The following is a 22,960-nucleotide window of genomic DNA, read 5'->3' as shown; positions in this document are numbered from 1 at the left end:
CCAAAATCATTAACCCAAGCTAAGTAAGTTGTATAGCCTTAAATTAAAGTCAGTTCAGAGCCACGTTCTCATGGTGGGACGAAGCCTAACGTCCAAACATCATTCTGTTGTTCCCCTCATTACAATTGGGATTTTAATCAGCTGCTGGAAATTTAGTAATGGAAAGACAAGAGCATGCAATAACTATAATCTAACAAGAATCAGAATCTAATTTATAAAGTTAATCATAAAAGTGCAAAGTGGTGAGGCATACTCTAGAGGAGAAAGTAATTAATCTTTGGGCTATGCAGAGAAAATCTACTTAGTAGTAACACCCTCAAAGTTTAGCTCAAATTCCTTTCTCTACTCTGTGCCTCAACCCTTGAAGATGAAAGCAATTTCTTCCTCCTTTGGACTTCCATGGTACCTTAGCTGTCTGCCACTTAAAATCTTAACCGCTTTTGACATTCATAATGCAGATAGATATGTACAACTCTCATTGCCTCAACTGCAATTAATTATCTTGAGAGAGTTTGTGAAAAAGAGGTCACTGAGTAATAGTTAAAATGAGTAGGAGTCTGGAAAACTATGTAATCTAAATCTGTTGGCAAATCCATTGATGGATAAGGTCTGTTTTAAAAAAGCTAAAGATTATATATTATAATAATTGAGACATAATATCAAGCAGCTACTGTATGCCAAATACTTCATTTATTTTATTGTACTAATCCTTGCTACATTCTTGTGTGGTGGCTATTATCTATGTTTTAATGATAGGAAGTAATATAAACCTTGTCCAAGGTCACATAGGTAGGTAGTTGCAGTCATTGATAAAAGTGGAGAACTAATGGTCTTGGTCTTCACTTCCTGTCCTGAGGAAAAAAGACATGCTACATGCTGTGACTTCCCTAAGGTCACTTAACAGATTAGTAAGACAAAATAGCACACCAACCAGGGCAAAGGGATGACACAAAATTAGAGCTTGATTTCTCTTTCAAGCAACACTAGGTACCAAGAAGAAATCATTCTTTCCTTTGGAATGCAGGTGTAACAAAGTTTAACTTAATGACAAATATTGCTTTTAAAATACTTCACAGGGCTGGAGGTATGGCTCAAGTGGTAAAGCACCTGCCTAGCAAGTGTGAAGCTCATGGTTCAAACCTCAGCACTGCCAAAAACCAAAATTCTCAATAAAATACTTCACAAATTGAAAGACAGCCAGACCCTTTAACATTTATCTTTTGATTAGTAAGAGCTTGTCCTTAAATATCTACTTTGAGAGGTTTTAAAACAGGTGTCTTCATGTGCATGGAAGCAATGCTAGGAATCTCTCCCTATAGTTATCTTTATCTCAAGCTAGCAAAAATGCTATGTCTTTCTCATTAACTCTTATGTTTGTGCACCATCTTACAGGATTTGTTTATTCATTCATTTATTCATTCATTCTTCATTAATTTTTATTGACCATGTACCGTACATGAGGTATTATAATGGCTCTGGGAAAGCGAGTGATGAACAATAATTTACCTTCTAGTTTCAGGGGAGGAATTCTTAGATAATGAGCAAGTAATTAAGACAATGTTGTCCTTTTTAAGTGTCTTCAAGAAAATGAAACATCTAATGTAATAGAGATGGTAGAAGTATACTTTAGATTGGTCAAGAAGTGGCTTGATACAAAGCATAAGGGATGAGAAGGTAACATGAAAGCAGAAGCAGGAAAAAGTCTGCCTTCGTCAAGATAATGATCAAAGTCCTGTGTAGCTGACCTGCAGTGAGCAAGGCCAGAGCAGTAGAGATAATACAGAGGTGTGGGCAAGGATTATGTCCCTCCAAAATTCACTGTTGAAATTTTAACCCCCAAGACCTTAGAGATATTGGGAGATAGGGTATTTACAGAACTAAGCATGCTAAAACAAAATCAGTAGAGTGGGCCATAATCAAATATGACTGGTGTCCTTATGAAAAGGAGAAATTTGCACACAGAGATACACATGAAAGGAAGATAATGTGAAAAGACATAGGAAGAAGACAGTCATCTACAAGCCAAGAAGAGAAGCCTGAAACATCTTTGTTCCACAGACCTCAGAAGGAACCAACTCTTCTGATGCTTTGATTTTTGACCTTGTTGTGGTTTAGATCTAAATTGTCTCCTTAGAAAGGTATAGTTTTAGCTGATGGGTTTGGGGTAGTAATTGAATCTTGAGGGGTCTGACCTCATCAGTAGGTTAATCTAGTGATGGATTCATAATTTGATGGCATTTTGTGGAGGTGATGGAAACTTTAGGAGGTGGGACCCAGTTGGAAGAAGTACACCATTAGGGACGTGACCTGGAATAGTATATCTTGTTCCTAACCCCTTTCTCATTTTCTCTGTTTCCAGGATGCCATGAGGTGAGCAGTTTTGGTCTGCCATGCCCTCCCCAACATGTATCCTGCCTTGCCACAGGCCCTTACCAATGGAACCAAGTGATTATGGACTAAAACCTCTGAAGCCATAAGCCAAAACAAGTATTTCCCCCTTTAAGTTGACCTCAGGTATTTTATCATAGTAAGGAAAATCAGACTAACACAGACATATAATCTCCAGAACTCTGAGATAATAGATTTAACTTCATTTTGACACCCAGTTTGTGGTACTTTGTTATATAAATAATATGCTTGAGCAAATTTTTAAAATATGCATTCCTAGCTATTGGCAAATATATATAAGTAAAATTTTTCTGAAGGATTGTGATTGCATATAGAAAGTCTTCAAAATGTATATACTCCTTGGTCCTGAAATTCAAGTTCTATAAATATATGAGTGAAATATTGGGCTAAGGTCATGATTCAAGTGGTAGAATGCCTGCCTAGTAAACATGAAGCCCTGAGTTCAAACCCCAGTACTGCCAAGAAAAAAAGAATAAAATATTTGGCTCTAATATATGCATTGTTTATAATAACACATAACTAGCAATAAGTTATTGACAATAAATTATGATCGCCATAAAGTAAGCACACAAAACATAATTATGTATAAGAATATTTTATGAAATGTAAACTTGCTCGCAATAATGATTGAGGAAATTTTTCAAATCTTATTTTAACTGTTGATCCATGGTATATGTTTTATGTATGTTTATAATTGTGCAAATTCCTGGGTAAAGGAACATACAAAATTTTAGCAATGGCTATAAATTATGTTGATTCTCTTAATTTTTCTGAATTTTCTGTTCAAAATCTTATTCAAGACATCTTAAATATTTTAAGATAGCTACGATACATTGTGACTATATTGATTCTTTTCAATTTTTGCTTTCAAATCAGTTAACTCTGGGGCAGGGTTGTTGCCAGTGGTGGAGTTCTTGTGTACCATGAAAAGGCCATTGGTTCAATGCCTACCACCACCAAAAAAAAAAAAAAAAAGCAAACCACCCTGCCAAATCTTACCTGAACCCGTCTCCTTCACCCAGCATCATGCTAAATGTTCCAAATAACAATCAATCATACTGATTATAATTAGTTTTCCATCCCACTACCTAGATCCAGTCTCATTTGCAATAGAATCTAATCTGCCTTCCAAGTTGCCATAGGCCCTGCATAACACGAATGCATAGCTTTCCATCTGACTACACCCACTAAGCCAACAACATCTTTTTAGAGTGTATTGTAGGAGATTCCAATTACTTGTGCTAATTTTTGTGTGAGAGCAGTTTAATTATTTTAAGAAAACAATACAAACATTTTTGTATCTTAACATAATATTCATTTTCTTTTCACTCACATGTTAGAACACACTTATCTGTCCAAACCCAAAGAATGGACTCAGAGACACATGAAGTACAGCAAAAGTAAGACTTTAATTATGGTCTTGCAAGATCAGGTGTCTGGCTGGCAGACACACCCAAAGCAGTTACAAGTATTATATTCTTTAGTGTGCAAGGCACTCCCCCGGCTCCTCATTGGCGGAGTACTATGGGGTGTACATTCTTTCCCATAGTCGCCTAAATTTTCTATTAGGCTATTTTAAAATATGCCTCTCTGGGGATTGGTCAAATTTTAGAAGCTGGCTTAAGTCTCCACCTCCCTTTGTCTCTTTGTAGTGGGAACACCTCCCTATAATACTTGCTTTTGAGCACGTACATAGTTTTTACCCATTTCCTCATTTTATCATGGCCCCTCCCCAACACCTTGTTAGTGACTTTCCAGGTGTTTGAGCTTTGTTACATCCCCAAGCAGTTATGTTAGCAAGTGACCAGTAGTTTTTCCACTTAGGGTTAATTGTTTTGCCTTGAAAATGAACCACCACAGACTTTATCTCCAACATCACATAATAGTCTAATATCTAGGCATCTTAGGGGTGACTTTTCTATTCTCTAAGACCTCAGAGTTCTTTCCATTCAGGCATTGGGTTGGGAAAGAGATAGCAACTGAAAGATTATAGGTTTTCATGTGCCAGATCTACAGATGCTACACTCCATCAGCCAGTCCCAGTCTCATGGCACATGTAACAATAAGAGAATTTTGAAAATAAAATGTCACTGTGTGGCTAGGAAGAGAAGGAAACAAAATTTGGTAAAATGTAGATGTCTCTACCATGATCATGCCTTATAAAAGAAAATGAAGAATTTCTAACTGTTAACAATTCTCTCACATTTTCATAAGGATCCCAATGCCTGATGGCCCACTGGTTCCACCAATGGGCTCCAGCTCACTGAACTCCAGCTATCACCTTGCACCTGCCTTAAATGAGTATTGATTCAGATTTGCATTAAAAGGAAAAGCTGAGAGGTTTGTAATCCAAGCAACTTCTTTCCATGTTATTGCCACAGTAAAGTTGAGTTGTAATCTGTAATTCTAACAGTTACATCCTAGAAAAACTCAAGAATGGGTCCAGGTAATATTTGTAGATGTTTAGCAAGCCTCTGGGTTACACTAATTCAGAACTGTTACAAGAAAGGTTCTGTGCCTCAGCTCTTTAGATCCCCAATCTCGATTTCATTATTTCACTTGGAAGAGACTGACTCATTCTAAGCTAACTCGGAAGAGACTGATTGAGAAACCGGAACATCACAGGATAGGGATCAATCCTCCTTAGGGTGCTCTTTCTTGATCCACAAGTTCTTTCAGTCAGCCAAATTACAGTTCTGGAAGACCCTTAATGAATATCAAACTGAAAGAAATGAAACAATAGACCTAAAATAAATTGTGGTGATATAGCAGCCCCTTTCCATTCCAGGGATATTGCTGGTTAAAGAAAGAATCAGGTATTCTTTCATCTTGACTGTGCAGAAAAATCTGCCTTTGATTCTCCATTTTATTAGCTATTACACCATTATAATTTCTTCCTATAGACTCCTGACCAAGATTTAGAAAATAAATAGAATTTTCTGTTCCACAGGGTTTATCTAGGAATTACTATTCCCCGTCATTATGAGTTGAATTTTACTAATTTCAGATGAAAACTTTTGGATTTCCTAAAATTCTGGAGCTTCATCCTTTTACTATAAATGAACAGGCCACATTAGACTCATTAGTAATTTCTAGTAAGTGTTTGAGGAATCAAGAAAAGATATTTACTTTATTCAGAGTTTATATCATTCTTTAACTTAAAAAAAAGAAAAAATGTCTGTACATTTTCACATTTATTTTCTCAATTCAAACCTGCTTTTCAGGTTGTGTTTATAACTTGAAGTAGACAAATTTCACCTCAATTTTATTATGTTATTTGTATGTATAAATAAATGATTAGTTATTTATATTACGATATATATTTCATTACTCCTATTCATAAACTATTGAGAGGAAAGGAGCTTAAAGTTCAAATGAATTTATTGTCTTACAACCACAAATGATATGTTTACATTTTGTATTGTCTTTGGTTCTATTGCATTGGAAGAAGTTACGAATGGCAATTGGCAAACATTAGGAAGGTGTTGAGTTCTATCCTCTCTGTATAAACCTATACAGACATGGTTGCCTATAAAAACAGCTCCTTAGAAGTTAGTTGGATGAGTGTCTCATTTAATTCTGATGAATGAACTAAAAAAACTGAAGGCCTTTGTCTTTCTTTTGGACCTTTATATGTAATTAAGAAATGTGAATACCTCCTTATTTCACTATTTTTGATAAATATAATATTCATGTAGCTTAAGACATCTGTGATCTCTCTTAAAGAGATCTTTGAAATGAATGGATATTTTGATTTAAAAAGAGGACTGGAGGTAACATAAAACAGTTATTTCAGTGTAGCAGTAAAAACTCTGAAATTGCTCTGCTAAAATGAAATACTTGAGTGAACTGCAATTTTGGACCTAAAAGATATTACATGCCATATCTTCAGTGAGTGTTTTTCTTTTAGATGGCATGGCAAGTGCTCACTGGGTCCTTCTGTGAAGATTCTGTGATTGTATGACTACCCTCCTCAATTGCCACTCCTCATAATCACTGTACTAAGAACCTCCACATCTGTGAGCTGTTAGGACTCTAGCCAATACTTCTTAATCAAAGAAGCTCATTGCTCAAGCCAGGGAAATATTTAATGATTGAGTTTTCACATTAAATGTGTGCTGTGCTTTTTTGTTTTTTAAATAGCTTTATAATTTGCATACCATATAACTCAGCAATTTGATGTGCAGCTTGGTGAGGTTTACTAAGTTTATATAGAAGTGAAACCATACCACCAGTATTCAGTTTGAGAACAATACTGTGCCCCACAAAATGCCCTTTGATACTGTTCATGTTGATCACATGCAAGGCTTTCAAGATGAACAATAGCCAGACCCTTCCTTCCAGACCAATAATATCGCACTCTCTGAGACTAGACCATCAATGTTATTTTGCTATTACTAAACACCTCTAATGGTTTCAATGTAAACCAGTATTGAGTGGATCTCAGTGTTGAGATCCACAGATTTGTATAAAACTTTGCAGAAAAAGTGAAGGTTTGGAAAATGCAATTGTCATCCCTTGCTAACAGGTCTGCTCAATTTAGACCAAAATGGTCACAGTGTGGCAATAGCAGCAATAAAAAAGGCCTTGAGGATGTTAGGGAATGGTGACTCCTCTAGTCCCTGAGCGTCATTCCCATTGTTTACGTAACCTGACATCTTCTCCCCATCCTCTGGCAGCATTCTCCATGCACACCTACTGGCCTAACAAATCAGACACAATCCCCAAAGAATCTTAATTGCTGCCTCACCTGTGTTTCCATAACTCTTTGAATAAACTTCTTTTGTGATCTTTATTGCACTGTGGTTATTTATGTTTTGCCTCCCCATTGTTCTGAGAGCATCTTGCAAGGCAGAGGCCATTCATTTTAGTATCTGACTCAAAGTGTATTCCCCATGAGTATTTGTTTAATTCAGGAAGAGAAGAGTTGATTTTTAAAACCATGAAAATCTTAGACAGTGATTCACAACACTTACTGAAAATTAGAATCAACTAAATAGCTTTTCAAAATCTCTCCGGGCAGATCATACCTAGAACAATGAAACCACAGTCCTTACGGATGGGACCCAGCAGCATCAGTTCCCCAACTGATTTTAATGGGTAGCTGAACCATGACATTAAAGACTTAAAAGATGCTCCAAAATTGTCTCTTTGACTTAAAATATTCCTGCCTGATTGTCTGAAATATCTAGATTATTTGCTGGTTAAATAGCTTGAAAGCAGCTCAGAATACCACGTGAACAACTGTTTTTAAAATATATGAAAGCCCCTAGGTTACTCAAGAACTAATATTGGCAATTCATATAATATAAATTGCTGAAATTTGATTAATGTCCTTCTTATATTTCATTTAAGGAACCTTTATGGAGTAAGAGTAGAAAACTGAAAATATCCAAACCATAATTGCACTGAACTTTAAACAGGCATGGAAGACTGTTAACACTATGCCAAGGAAAGGGGAGGGAGGCAGAACTCAGTCTGACCTCCACCGAGATGAAGGGCAGGAGGATTTTTGTGTTGGAGTTGGGAGAACACAAGCTATTAATGTTTACTAATTGGCTTTACCCAGAAGAAATGAAACTTTCTCATATCTTCATAACAAAAGGCAGTTTTTACAACTTGGAGCTAGATGCCCACCAAAGTTAGGCTCCTATACTTCCATAGAAACTGAGACACAGGTTTGCTATCTCTTTTGATGATTACATTCCAAAGAGATAGCTGGAAGAGCCTTTTTATGAAATTAAGATGCATTAATAGTGCAAAAAGGTTTCATGGTAAAATTTTCATAGATGTATACAGTGTGCTTTACACTGTATTCCCTTCACCCCCTTTCTTTGTCCTCCCCTTTTTCAAACAGCATTTGGCAGGTTTCATTATGCTATCTTCATATACATATATACATGATGAACTTAGATCTGCTTCATCCTCCAGTATTCTCTCCTTTTGCCCTCCCCCTCTTGCTGATTTCACCCCCGACGGTCCCTCTTTTTACATTTGTGTAAAATAAATGAATTAAATGTAAAATAATTACACTACTATTATTATCATTTTAAAACTAGATTCTGCATATGAGTGTGTTTGCATTTTTGATCTTGGCTTATTTCACTCAATATGATATCTCCAGTTCTATCCATTTTCCTGCACATGACATAATTTCCTTCTTCTTTATGGCTGAATAATACTTTATTGTGTATATATACCACATTTTCTTTATCCATTCATCAGTTGTTGGACACATAGGTTGATTACACAGCTTGATTCTTGTGAATGGTGCTGTGATATTCATGTGTGCAAGTATCTCTCTTATATGTTGATTTATACTCCTTCAAATATATAATCAAAAGTAGTATAGCAAGGTCATAATGTATGCCTATTTTTAGCTTTTTGATGAACCTCCATATCAATTTACATAGTGGTTTCACTAGTTCACATTCCCACTAACAGTGTCTGAGGAGGTTCCTTTTCTGTCATCCTCTCAAACATTTGTTGTTTTCTTGATTTCCAATTTGGGTGAGATAGAATCACAGTGTTGTTTTGGTTTGCATTTCCTTAATAACTAAGGATGTTGAACATTTTCTTATTATTTATTAGCCATTTGTACCTCTTCTGAGAACTGTTTGTTTAAATCATTTGCTCATTTATTAATTGAATTATTCTTTTAATAATAATTATTATTATTCTTTTAATTTTTTGAGCTGTTTGTGTATTCAAGGTATTAATCATTTACCTCATAAATAACTGGTAAAGATTTTTTTCCCACTTTGTGGGCTGTCTCATAATTCTGCTAATTGTCTCCTTTGATGTGCAGAAGCTTTTTAATTTGATGCAATTCATCAATTCTTGCTCTTATTTCCTAGGCAATTTCAGAAAATAATTGCCAATGTCTATATTCTGAAATTACTTGTAGTAATTTCAAAGTTTCATATCTTACCTTAAGATCTTTGATCCATTTCGAATTTGGTTTTGTACAGTGTGAGAGAAAGGGCTCTAGTTTCAGTCTTTTACATGTAGATAACCAGTTTTTCCTGCACCATTTGTTGAAGAGACTGACTTTTCTTTGACATATTTTTTTTTCCTCTTTTGTCAAAAATCAAATAGCTATAGCTGTGTGGGTTGATTTCTGGGTCTTGTATTCTGTTCCACTGGTCTTTGTGACTATCTTTGTGTTTGTACTATGCTATTTTTGTTACTATGGCTCTATAGCATAATTTGATGTCAGGTATTGTGACACCTCCAGTTGATCTTTTTGCTGAGGATGGGAGAAAGATATTTGTAATTTGTAAAATTGACAATAGATTTTTTAAAAACACTTATATTTTATTTTTTTTATGAATATACTATATTTTATTTTTCCATTCTTCAGTTGATGGACACTTAGATGTCTGCACTTTTTAGTTATCATGAGTACAGCTGTCAACATTTGTGCACACATGTTTAGGTAGATTTGATTGCACTTTAAAAAAATGAATGTATATGGGGATTATTTTCAATAAATTTTATTTCAAGGTAGTAAAGAGAGCCTCACAAAATATTTATTGCAAAAATTGCCTTAGGTCTAATGGGACTGAAAATGCTATCTTGGTGGAAAGAAAACAAACTCTGACTTCAGAAAGACCTAAATATGGGCTCGAACTCTTCTATACACTCACAATAATTTTGAGGAAGTTACTTGAACTCAGTTCTTATCTCTATATTCTATATACTGAGATATAGATATTACTTGGGAGAATTCATGAGATAACATGGGAAACATCTAGCACATAGTAAGAACTCAGAAAACAAGGTTCTCTTTTTCTAGCTTTTGATTTTGTACCTACTCAGTTCCTTGTGTAGAGCTTGACCAGTATAGCTAAATAAATTACTACATTTGAACTTGGCAGAGAGCATAATCACTCCAATCACTGGCTAGTGAAATAATTCCAAATAAAGACTCCTGCAAACTTCCTCTCCTTGTGTAGAAAGGAATTTTTAATCTTTCTTAAAATGCATACATATCCTTTCAGCTTCCAAAGAACTCTTCCGAAGATCCCCTATAGGATACTTGGATTTGGTGACAGAATCATAGATCCTATACCTTTCCCTGTGATACACACCTGCTCTGTCCACTAACTAAGCAGCAAATATCAATAAATTGGTTTTTGCTAAATATTCAGGATCATCCCTTCTCTAATTCTATGTTCAGTTTCCTCTATGTCTTTCTTTCTTTCTTTTTGTGGTACTTGGGCTTGAACTCAAGGCCTACACCTTGAACCACTCCACCAGCACTTTTTTTTGGGGGGGATAGGGTTTTTCAAGTTAGGGGCTCACAAACTATTTGCCTGGGCTGGCTTCAAACTGTGATCCTCCTGATCTCTGCACTCTGAGTAGCTAGGATTACAGGTGTGAGCCACCAGCGCCCAGCCTTCTGAGTCTTTTTTTTTTCTTTTATTATTCATATGTGCATACAAAGCTTGGTTCATTTCTCCCCCCTGCCCCCACCCCCTCCCTTACCACCGACTCCACCCCCTCCCTCTCCCCCCCACCCCCTCAATACCCAGCAGAAACTATTTTGCCCTTATTTCTAATTTTGTTGTAGAGAGAGTATAAGCAATAATAGGAAAGAACAAGGGTTTTTGCTGGTTGAGATAAGGATAGCTATACAGGGCATTGACTCACATTGATTTCCTGAGCGTGGGTGTTACCTTCTAGGTTAATTCTTTTTGATCTAACCTTTTCTCTAGTTCCTGGTCCCCTTTTCCTATTGGCCTCAGTTGCTTTTAAGGTATCTGCTTTAGTTTCTCTGCGTTAAGGGCAACAAATGCTAGCTAATTTTTTGGGTGTCTTACCTATCCTCACCTCTCCCTTGTAAAAACACTTATATTTAATAGGCCAGAGAAAATACTTACCCTTATAGGTTTTCTAAAGATACTCTACAAAAATGCATGTTAAGGGCCTAGAATCAAAGAGGAAGTCTGCCAAAGTTTAGTCAAGCTGGAGAATGTTAAGGAGTCAGTCAAAAGTCAATGATTAGGCAATTTTCAAGCATAAAGGTGATGAAATCAGGCCCAGGGAGACTGCCAAAGACATGCCCACACAATGAGCTTTCAGCAGCAAAGTTTAGCATGAGGGTGTTATATCCTTGGGAGAACTTAAGAAGAAGGCTAGAAAAAGACTTCGGAAAATTTCTGGAGATCGAATATTTTGCAAGCTTTCTCTGCAGTCTGATGAATATCAGGCAATGAGAAAAAAAAAAAAAACTCCCTTCTGCATCTCCTTCCTCCAGGTTCACATTCCCATCTCCCTTACTGCTCAGCTGGCCTAAGGAGTCCTTCTAGTTCATTGGTCCATTAGTGAGAGCCATTCAAATATAAGTTCTGGTCCCTTATCCTCTTAAAATAGTATTCCAAGCCTATTATCACAGCAAAGGGAGTTTGCCCTGCACCTATTCTGACAAACAACATTAATTGACAGACTTATTGGAATTTGGGAAAACTTCTGGGTTTATCCCAGAATTGTTGAGGACTTTTATTTTAGAAGTTATGATTTTTCCTCCATTTTTATTCTGATTTGCCTTCCTTACAAATTTCCACTGGGATATGCCTTGTTTTCTGCATATATACTTTTCTATTGCTGTAAGCCTTAATCAGTTTAACCCAAAAAACTCATTTTCAGACCTATGTTTTCAAGTACATAGCTTCTGGTTTCTGCCAATTTACCATTCTTTTCATTGGCACTTAAAGATAATTTATCATTTTAGTTATTATTTAACTCTGTATTGCTTCCTGAGAAAATAGATTATTTAAAAATATCTTTGAAACTCAAGAAAATACAATGTAATAGGAGAGTTTTTTCATAAACCAATTATTACAGTACACAGTATATGTACATATTGCAGCATTCCATCAATAGGAAAATTTTAAGTGAAATAGCATATAGTTATATAATGGAATGTTCTATGCTCTTAACAGAAATGGGCTTAGTCACTATATCTTAGAATAGATCATAATGTTTAGTTATTAAAAATAAGATGTTCAAAATATATATTGAACTATATATTAGCAAGCCATACAACAGTCCTGTGCTTGAGTTAAAATACAAAACAAAACAAAAAAGGCATATGTTTGTATATTTTTAAAGAATCTGTAAGGTTACACACATGGCTTCTGGAAATGGGATTTATAGTAGTGTTGAAGAGGATTTTAGGGCTAAAATAGTTCAACAAAGAAACAATATAATTCAAAATGGTAATTGTAATTCTTTCTAAAGAATAGGATAGTATATATCTGTTTTGTATCTTTTGTATTTATCTAGATTAGTTAAGTTTCAAAAGGAAAAGAAAAATAAAGGAAGTGTCAGCTAATGAATCAGCCAGAAGTTCAGAAGAGGAGGAACTCACTATCAGGGTGATCGCAGACATTCAGGTAAAGGAAAATCAGGCTGAAGAGTATGGATTAAATATACGTAGGCAGAAATGGATGAACATAGAAGTTTATTTGGACTCACAAAAGCCAAAAAGACCAATAATAAAACCCAACATCATTACCTTTCCAAAAATATAGTAAATTTTGAAGTCAAGAATAAAGAAGTTTCTATAGAAGTTTTATGAAGGATATTCATATCCAGAGTGAAGAAAGCAGACAGACTTTTCCAAGATAGCCCTTCTGTTGACATTGTTACTAAATTATAGAGCAGAACAAGAGGAAACAAGAACTGGGTCAGGTAATTACAGTGTTAGAAGCCAAACTAACCTTAGAAACCATCTAATCCAACCTCTTAGGTACTGAGGCCCTCAGAAGCCAAGATCAGTGGAGATCAAGTCCAATCCAGACCTGACTATTATAGCAACATGGAGGGGTTGAGTTCCCTCATCAGCTCTTCCCTAGGTCCCCAGCCTGCTGGCCCACTCTGAAGATTTTGGATTTGAATCTTCCCACAGCCTTGTGAGCTACTTCATAAGAATCTCATTGGTTCTGTTTTTCTGGAGAAACTTGGTGAATACACCCACTACTGAGCTTAGGAAATGACAGCCCCTTTGAAAGTGCACTGTGTGATTCTCCATGGTCACTCTCTTTCTATTATGATACTGCTATGAAAGAATGTCCTGAAATGGCAATATTTCACTGGAAAAATCTCTTAAGAAACAGATTTAGTATTTCACCTAGTAGATGGCAAAGATGTCACTACATTCTACATGGAGACCTGTACTAGACTCAATAAAGTACCCTAAATTAGTGTGCCTTTAATTTGTCCTTCCTTCCACTGTTTAAGTCATGGATTATTTATGAGACCAAAATCTATCACCTTGCATTCCATTAGAACAGCCTGCCCAAGTTAGGACTCATGTGAATAGTTTAGGACACCCTCACTGACCTCTGCTATGAAGTGGCCACATTCCTGAGAGCCCCACAACCTAAATTTTTGGGGTGAAATTCTGTCATTTCTCATTTTTCTTATTATAATGGGGAGATTGGACCTTACACAGACTCTTGATTGCATATCTTCCTTTCCACACTAACTGCCAGTTCCTTACCTCAGGCCTTCATTTCATTTATTTTACACAGTAGTGTCTAGACTATCCATTGCTTAGAGATTAGTTTGTTATAGGATAGGTCTGACCTATGCTTCTTAATACCTTTAAAGACCCATTTAGCCAGAGGCCTTTCCTCTATTTTTCCCAGGCTATTCTTAATCATATTTTACATTTGACTGAAATGAGAAATCCTTTGTAAAATTTTGTTAGCTCTCTACCCCATCTTATTAACAGAATTCACTCCCTCTCTTCTAAAGTCCTGTTAACACCTGGTTTCTACCTCTGTCATAAACATTTATTAATGTTCACAAATTGGCATTAGGTTGGTATTTTAATGCAGAAGATAAAAGATGATTTGGAAAGACAAATATTGAGCTGTATCACTGTTACAAGGAGTGTTTTGGTATGACAAGCAAGCCTGCTTGGAACTTTCTTTTGACTGAGTAAGTCTTAAGAGCTACTGGGACTCCTGTGCCCATCAGCTTCTGCTGTCCCACTAGTTTGCTAGATGTGCTTGGGCATAACTAAAGCCCAGCTTTGGACACAGGAAGTCCTGACAAGGAAGTTGGAAGGTAAAAACAAGAAGAGCATGTGTAGAAGGAAGGACATATTGGATTTGAGGTACCAAGATGAAATTGTACCCAGAGGGAGGTGACTGACAGGCAACTGAAGAGGCTTCATCAAGAAAAAGAAGCTTAGAAATCCTCAGCCTAGAGACCAAAACTAGATCCATGAAAATCATATTATCAGAACAGTCCTTGGGAAGATCACTTACAGCCAAAGGGAAAAGATAAACCCTACAAGAGCATTACTAAGGTATTTTGTGTGTTTGTTTGTTTTTGCTTTTGTTTTAATTTAAAAGAAAAATACAACTTTTTAAAAGAAGCAGTGAGGGAAAAACAAAAAACAAAAAACAGGAAGAACACCAGTAAGTCCTCAAGGGGACAATAGGAGTGACAATCAAAGTCAGTTGTAACAATGGTGAATGACAGGGAAGCAACTGAATTTGACAACTGAAATTCTGACTGTTTCACTAGGCAGTTTCAGAGGAGAAAAGAGAATAAACCATGCTACAGGGCTTAAGGAATTAGTATGTGTTTAACACATGTTCCAGGGAAAATTGATGACTCCTTATAGAAAGATCAAACCATCCTAGCACTCGAGAGGCTGAGGCAGGAAAACCATGAGTTCAATGCCAGCCTGGACCACATAGCAGAGACATTGTCTGAAAAACAAACAAACAAGCAAAAAACCAAAAACTTCAAGATGTCATCACTTGACCTGAAGGGATAACTCTTAGAAAAGCAAGATTTCTTTGGTTTTCTTATCTTCTTTTCACACTATTCCTTTCTTCCTTCCCTCCTACCTTCTCTCTTTCCCCTTTCCTTCTTTTGTTTAGTCTTTCTCTCCTTCCTTTCTTCTTTTCTTGTCTTTTCTAAGTACATAGAAGCATATATTCATCTCTTACTTAAGTATTTATTGGCTAATGGAATAATCCAGTGAAAAGAAACAGAGAAATGATTTAAAGAGAAGCAAGAGTTGGTGACATAAATCCTGGGAAGTGGGAAGAGCTAGTGGCTAGGAATATTATTTACCTTCAGAGAGAACTGAAACTTCTCTAAAGAAGGTAAGACAATTTACATAGAAACGCAGAAATAGAGAGGACTTAATGGGCTTCACACATCATATGGCTTAGACCCATCTTAGTACATTGTGTAGTCACCTGTAGAAAGTGAAGGTTATGAGGCTGGATTTAGATTGCATGATGTCTAGCCCTTGGTATGTGCTCACTCAGTAAATATTTGTTATGGCTAGTAATTTGATAGGGAATTTTAGAGATAAACAGAAAGATTGCTAATCAAGAGTGTGGAATCCACTAAGTTTATACTATACTTTTCAAAGGAACCAGTTGGTCCATTTTCATGATATTCCCCACAAAACCACTCCAACACTCCCTGAGGAGAAAGTAGCTGATAGAGTTACTTGAGGATTAATAAGGTGGGCTTGTAGTAGGAAAAGGGACAAGAGAATGGAGACCATAATCACGTAGGAGGCCCATAGGATATGGCAAAAATTGTTAGCAAAAATGCTAGCTAACAATGCTAAATTTAGTCTACACTGCTAAATTATTGCGTGGATCTCTGTGTCTTCCCATTTTTCTTATCATACTGGGAAGATTTGACTTTGCACAGGCTTTCAACTGTATCCCTTCCTTTTCACATTCACTGCCAATTTGTTGTTTCAGGTCTTTGTTTCATCTCTTGAATACTTCAGCATCTCTACTATCCAAAAACTAGCCTAAAATGGCAAACTATAACTGAGATGTCTAGCCTAATCAGACCAAAGGCCCCAATATCTAAAGACCTTGTTGCTGACTAGTAATATGAACATGCTTATAAATCCCACATATGATAACTCTTTCACCTGCAGAATGTTTCATTTATCTGAAAGTCGTATTCTTATTCACCCTTGTCATTTGACTGACTTTTCTTCATCATTCACATTTTAGCTTAGATATCTTTTTCTCCAGGAAATCTTTCTGTCTGCCCATATCTAGGTTGCTCCCATGGTACTTCAGCTTCCTTCATCACAACAGTTTTCATACTGCATTACAATTATCTGATTTATGCTCTTCTCTTCTCTTAGTCTAGTCTATAGGGTCATGATAGCAATACTTTGTTCACTTTTGGGGCCCTAGCACCTTATCAGCCACATAGCAGGCTATCAGTAAACATTTGTTGAATAAACATATGAAGTCTGTGCACACTTTTCTGCCATCTGAGAAAGAGTGATAATAGGTACGGGGATGCCCAGGGCTCCCAGAGAGAAAAATGTTCAAAAGCAGAGATTGATAGACAAGAACTATGAGGTTTAGACATTCTCCTGCCTCACCCAGGGCAGCAGGCTCAACATGGAATTGATGTCCATTTTACTATTTGCAAATTGAAATTTCCTTCAGCAATGAATGCAAAAACTTCAGTTAGAGAAACAGAGAACCCCTTATCAGAAAGCAAAAGGTTTTGCTGAATTTGGTTATTTTTTATCTCTAGCTAAAAGTTAAATGACCTTGTTGTATCTCATTCCCCTATATTGTTTTCTAACATTGGAGCATATATACAGATGTCAAAGACGCCAAAGACATACGATGAAGAATAGACAGCTTCTTTAACAAATGTTGCTGGGAAAAGTGGTTATCTGCCTCCAGAAAATGTAAGCTAGGTCTGTGCCTGTCATCCTATACTAGTATCAACTCAAAGTGGATTAAGGACTTTAATATCAGACCCAAAACCTTTCCGTTAATACAGGAAAGAGCAGGGAATACTCTGGAAGCAGTAGGTATTGGCAAGAATTTCCTCAGTAGAACTCCAGAGCCCAACAACTAAGAGAAAGGATGGACAAAGGTGACTACATGAAATTAAAAAGCTTCTGCACAACAAAAGAAATGGTCTCTAAACTGAAGAGACCATCCACAGAGTGGGAGAAAATATTTGCTAGCCATACATCAGACAAAGGACTGATAACCAGAATATACAGGGAGCTCCAAAAACTAAACTCCCCCAAAATCAATGAACCAATAAAGAAGTAGGCAACTGAACTAAACAGAACTTTTTCAAAGGAAGAAGTCCAAATGGCCAAAAAATATTTTAAAAATGCTCACCATCCCTGGCCATAAAGGAAATGCAAATTGAAACCATATTAATATTCCACCTCACTCCTGTTAGAATAGCTATCATGGAAAACACCACCAACAACAAACATTGGCAAGGATGTGGGGGGAAAAGGAATCTTCATACACTGCTGGTGGGAATGTAAGCTAGTTCAATCACTTTGGAAAACAATATGGAGGCTTCTTAAAAAACTAAACACAGATCTGCCATATGATCCAGCAATCTCGCTCCTAGGGATATATCTGAAGGAATGTGACTCAAGTTATTACAAAGGCACCTGCACACCCATGTTTATTACAGCACTATTCACAATAGCCAAGTTATGGAAACAGCCAACATGCCCCACTGCTGATGAATGGGTTAAGAAAATGTATTTATACACAATGGAAGAATAAAATCTTACCATTAGCAAGTAATGGATGGAATGGAGAACATCTCTTAAGTGAAGTCAACCAGGCTCAGAAGGCCAAAAATTGCATGTTCTCCCTCATATGCAGATTAGAGACCTAAAACAAATGCAGTAATATTATTGGACATGGATCACACACTAAGGGGAAAATGCACACAGGAGGAATAAGGAAAGGGAAGGAAACCTAAAATTTGAATGTGGTTGATGTGCTCACTGTATAGGAGTGAATATAGTAATCTTAAACTGGCAGATGCCACTATGGGAAGGTGATCTGGAAGTAGCGAAGAGGTCTGGCAGAGATGAACTAATGTGGGTTGCAGTACGTATGTGCACGGAAGAAACGCTAGGAATCTCTCTGTATAGCTATCTCCATCTCAAACTAGCAAAACACTATGTCTAAATGTCTTATGTTGTCTCGTTCTGCCTGGAAGCAGGGTGGGGGATGGGGGGGAGGTGGCCCAAACAATGTATACAGATGTGAGTAAATATAAAAATGATAACATAAAATAAACGGATGTCAGTCACTCTAGTCTTTTGTTCCACTTTTGAGCATCTAAATTAAGAAAAAAATTCTCAATACATGAAATCCACAGTTTCCTATCCCCATATATGCATGTTCTTTGAACGAGTCATTGAACTTCCTGAGAAGAGGCTAGATTAGTGGAAAAGTAAGGTTTTCAAAGTGTAAAAGAGGAGAGTACTTACAGAGGGATAGAAGACTGTGATTACGTACATGGATTTCAGAACTTGTACCTTCCCTCCCCTGACATTAGCAGGCTGATGGAAGCCAAGCAGCAAAGGAGGACAGTGCTGTGAACTTCACATTGAATTCTAAAATCATTATTTCCTATTTTGATATTTTTATAAGATTCAGTAGAGAAACTCAATTGAAAATCAGAAAGATCTTGAAATGTTTTCACTAATGTATCTAAATTAGAGATAGTTCAGTAAAGGAAAATTGTGTAACTATGTAACAGGCTTTGGGCAGAAAGATTGTTCCTTCCTAGTAGACTTACCCTTGAAGGAATAACATGCTTCATAATTATTGATTACAAGAGGTTGATTATCAGGTACTGAGGTACTTAAGAAAAAGCAAAACCTTAGCATTCTGACACACCTATTAATTTCTTTCCCCGTTATGACCAGATATAAGTAATGGTAGTAACAACTTGGAGATAAGTAATAACCAGAATAATTAAGTAACTTTAGTCTTCTTGATGTTCAAGCCCAAACCTTGGATAACTCTGTTCTTTCTCTTAAAAGTCACACAACAATGTATGGACAATCCTGTTAACTCTACCTTCAAAATATAACCAGAAACTGACCACCACCTTCACTATTGCCACTTTGCTCTAGGCCCAAATCATCTTTCCCCTGGATTATTAAAATTGCCTCTCAATTAGTTGCTCAGCATTGCTCCCTATGAGTGACTGTCAACAAATAGCTAGAGGTGTTCCTGTTAAAACGTAGATCAGACTATTTTGGTCCTCCACTTAATAGGAAGTGTACCTAGACATTTCCTGTTTTACTCACAGTATCATCCAAAGTCCTCGCAGAGGACTGCAAGGCCTTCTAAGATTTTAGGTCCCTGGTGTTACTTTCTGCCACTTCCCAATTCCTGAATATTATTGCCGCAATCATAGTGCCCTGGACACGCTGGTGTTTTACTGTCCCTTCAACATGCCAGGCATATCCCTGTCTCCCAGGCCTTGCACTGACTGGTTCCTTTTCCTGAAATACTCCTTCCCCAAACACTCTGACAGCTTGCTTACTCACTTCCTTCAGATTTTTGCTCACATGTCACTTTCTTGATAAAACGTTCCAAAATGAAGAACCATCACTCTCCCCACACTTTGACACTCTCCTTTCCTTCCCTGATATATTCTCCATCACACTTATTACCATCTGTCACCTTAAATATTTTACATTCATCCAATGAGGACAAAGATTGTTTGTTTTGTTTACTCTTTTTTTCCCTGAACTTGGAATGCTGGTTACCATGTATTTGGTACACACGTTTTTATTTTCAAATTATTTTTATTGTTATTTTTAATCTTGTGTATTATCTTTAATTAAGTACAATAACTCAATTTGTAGTCTCCAGCATGTCATCTAGGGACTATTTCACCCACTGCTCTGTTTGACCACCAGCCTTTTACCTCTGTCTTCAGTAATGATGAATCACATTCCTTTTTCCCTGGGAAGAGAAATCTAAGATTCGTTGCCTTGTCCAATAATGAAGATGATGTTAAGTCAGGTGGCAAAGCTATTCCCTTTTAGCATTTTTTTTTGTGAACTATATCAAAAGATCCAAATGTCTCTTTATGTTGGTGATCACACTAATACTTCCCAATTCTGACCCTCTGCTCACCACAAACAGGTTACCAGTGTAAAACTCGATGTAATAGGTCACCTTGCAAGTTTCCAAATCAATCTGAATGGTGTCATTCACTTTATGAGGTGATCAGAGTAGCAAATGGTGTGAACATCATGAGTCACCAGCTGAGAGATTCCTTCTGTGCCCACAAAAATCCTTCTCTCTTTGTACAGCTTGTACTTGGCCTCCTCAGGTGTGATGTATTAATCAGCAAGGTGACTGTTGGTGTCAAAGATCTGATGGAAATTCTCTTCAGTCTTGGCAATGCTGATGACATTCCTAAAACCAGCAGGGTAGGTTATATCAGTTCTGACTTTGCATCAGTCTCAATAAAGTGCTCAAGAAAATCATTAGCTCATCTCCTATCAGGGGGTATTACATCTCTTCCTTTGGAAAATGGTGAGAGGCATACGTTTTCCCAGTTTGATGGATGATAAACAAACACCTTGGTCAATTTTTTCAGCATCCAGTGCTTTGGAGCTGCTACCCACGTCAGATGCTTCTTGGGACCATGAACTGTGGCTATACTAGGAACAGAAAAAAACATTTTTTTAAAAAAATGAATAAGTAAAGATATAGAGAGTTCTGAGTACAGTGGGTTGAAACCAAAGACCCAATTCGCTTTGCTCCAGTTTTTTTTGTAGGATTGTAGATTTGACCTGTCACCCAAGAGTCTCAAATATCTTAAACTCTTCCTGCTTTTCATTGTTACTTTATCACTTAAAGTGCAAATGAAACATCAAGAACTCCCTCTTGTTTTCAAGATTCCCAAATAAAGTGGGGCTGATCACCCCTTGGCTGTAATTCATGCTCCCCTTGAATTTTTAATCCCAGCAGGTCACATTGCCTCTGAGTTTACCATCTTTTTTCCGTGCCATTTCTCCTCAGGCATAGACATTCCTCAGGCTTGAATTACAGCAAGCAGGCATAAAAGACTTGCTACGGGATGGAGGACTGTATAGCATAGACATTTCAGTATTTTTTCATGTGTTGGCACTCAGAAAATGGTAATATTTATATAACTCACTGAGTCAAACTGCTAGATTTACATGGGGCTTAGTGTAAAATTTCATTGCATATTCTTTATATAGCAGAATTATAATAAATGTTAAAGTTCAAAGTATTGGGGAAGATACTGGACTTTGAATTCATATAAAACTTGCTTTTAAAACCACTAAAATATTTAGAGAGCCTAAAAATATTATTGAGAATCTTTTGCATGCTGGGGGGAACATTTTTTCTGATATAATATTTTTATTGAGATACAGTTCATGTACCATAAAACTCATGTATTTAAAGTATACATCCATTTGAAGTGGTTTAATTCCAAAGATATCTTCATCATGCCAAATAGAAACCTTACATTGATTAGCAGTCATTTCCCATTTCCCCACCCTCCCCTGTATCCTGGCAACCACCACTCTACTTTCCATCTCTGTGGATGTACATATTCTGAGCCTTTTATGGAAGGGAAATCAAAGGATATGATGACATTTACACATAATTTGGATCAATAGTAATGATTTCTTCAAATCCCTGATAATTACCATTGGTGAAAATTATGTTCACTCAAGTATGTGACAATGTCTTATAAATGGTTTTTACAACCTTGTCACATTTTGTAATGGTAGACGTTGTATTTAAATACTTTAACAATTCTTTTTATTAGTTGAACTTCATAAACTTGACATTATTACATGTCAAAAGTGGGTGGATATTGGAGTTGCATATGGTTCAACCTAATATTTCACTGAGAAATATAATACTAAAATTCCTTGCAAAAATGTGAATGGATTTTGAATCAAATTTAAATTTTCATGTCAATATCTAATTTGAAGAACATGTGCGTTAAGGAGCAGTTCCCACAGCTGGCCTGGATTCCACTGAAAGGCCCTATCAGCTCTAAATGGAGACAGGTATCCAAGACATGTGAAAATAGAGAAATAGAGTAGCCTGCTTGGAGATGTGTTGGCCTGGCCCCCTCACCAGCAACACCAAACATTCCCTTAGAGTACTACCTGCTGTGCTCTTTGGGAACCTGGGATGCAGACTCCTTCATTAGGACTAAGGTTTCATTGTCCATGATGATCTCCAGAGACCTCAGTTACCCCCTCCCCTTCAACAGTCCTGGGAGCTGAAAGATTCTTATCTTGCAATATACCCCTGGTCTGTTGTTCGGAGAACTCTGATTTGTGAAGAATACAGTACCACAGAAGATGAATCATCTTAGAAGTGTATATTAAACATACTTTCTGAAGTCACTTGGCAATAGGAATTTGTCATTAGTCTTCTCCCACTTCTGCCCCAAGACTATGTATCATTTATTGAAGGCTAGATCTCATTTTCTCTCTATGTAAAACTATCTCCCATCCTTTCATCTGTCCAAAGCCCCCCAAATCCTGCCTCTCTAGTCAATACGGGAAATAAATTTTACCTAGAGAAATGTATACTTCTTGGTCTCAACTACACCTGTTCAGACCTAATCTTTAAGACCTATCCTTATCTAAGTAAGAGAATGATGAATTGTCTTTCCTAGAATGAAAAGCCATTGATCATAGAAAAAATTCTGCTATTGCCCTGTTGTCAGT

The 22,960-nt window shown here is 36.7% G+C and overlaps 1 pseudogene; it reads right to left on the bottom strand.

The window, feature by feature from the left end:
- Positions 1 to 20,176: 20,176 nt before the first annotated feature.
- LOC109682884 (small ribosomal subunit protein eS4, X isoform-like) lies at positions 20,177 to 22,455 on the bottom strand (annotated as a pseudogene).
- Positions 22,456 to 22,960: the final 505 nt, after the last annotated feature.

This window comes from Castor canadensis, chromosome 9 (genome assembly GCF_047511655.1).
Source record: "Castor canadensis chromosome 9, mCasCan1.hap1v2, whole genome shotgun sequence".
NCBI lineage: Eukaryota > Metazoa > Chordata > Mammalia > Rodentia > Castoridae > Castor > Castor canadensis.
The sequence above is the reverse complement of the archived record's forward strand: the minus strand, read 5'-3'. Positions and strand labels throughout refer to the sequence as shown.